Below are 655 nucleotides of genomic sequence, written 5' to 3'. Positions count from 1 at the left end.
AACACAGGGGCCACCATCATTCTTGAATGGAAGAAGTTTGGAACCACCAAGACTCTTCCTCATCTCTGGAGAGACCTGAAAATAGCTGTGCAGCGACGCTCCCCATCCAACCTGACAGAGCTTGAGAGAATATGCAGAGAAGAATGGGAGAAACTCCCCAAATACAGGTGTACCAAGCTTGTAGCATCATACCCGTGAAGACTCGAGGCTGTAGTCACTGCCACAGTTGCTTCAACAAAGTACTGAGTAAAGGGTCTGAATATTTATGTTAATGTAATATTTCAGTGGGTTTTTTATTCTAAAATCTGTTTTGGCTTTGTCATTATGTGTTTAGATATTTTTTTAGATATGTTTTTTAATCAATTTTAGAAAAAGGCTGTAATGTAACAAAATGAAGAAAAAGTCAAGGGGCACACCAGTATTGTTCAATATTTGCTTATACTTAACCCTACCATCCCTTACCCAATTGAATAAACTAATGGACAACAACTCTTAGGCTTCTACTTCCAGTTTATACATTCTATATACATTTTACGGACACTGTATAGTTTAAAATAGTTATATTTTGTCCCATCCTTCAGCTCCACTCAACCCCTCCCATCTATCTCTGAACACCATCCAGTCCTTCAGCTCCACTCTACCCCTTCCATCTATC

This window comes from Oncorhynchus gorbuscha, linkage group LG09, assembly GCF_021184085.1.
Source record: "Oncorhynchus gorbuscha isolate QuinsamMale2020 ecotype Even-year linkage group LG09, OgorEven_v1.0, whole genome shotgun sequence".
NCBI lineage: Eukaryota > Metazoa > Chordata > Actinopteri > Salmoniformes > Salmonidae > Oncorhynchus > Oncorhynchus gorbuscha.
This window is presented reverse-complemented; position numbering follows the sequence as displayed.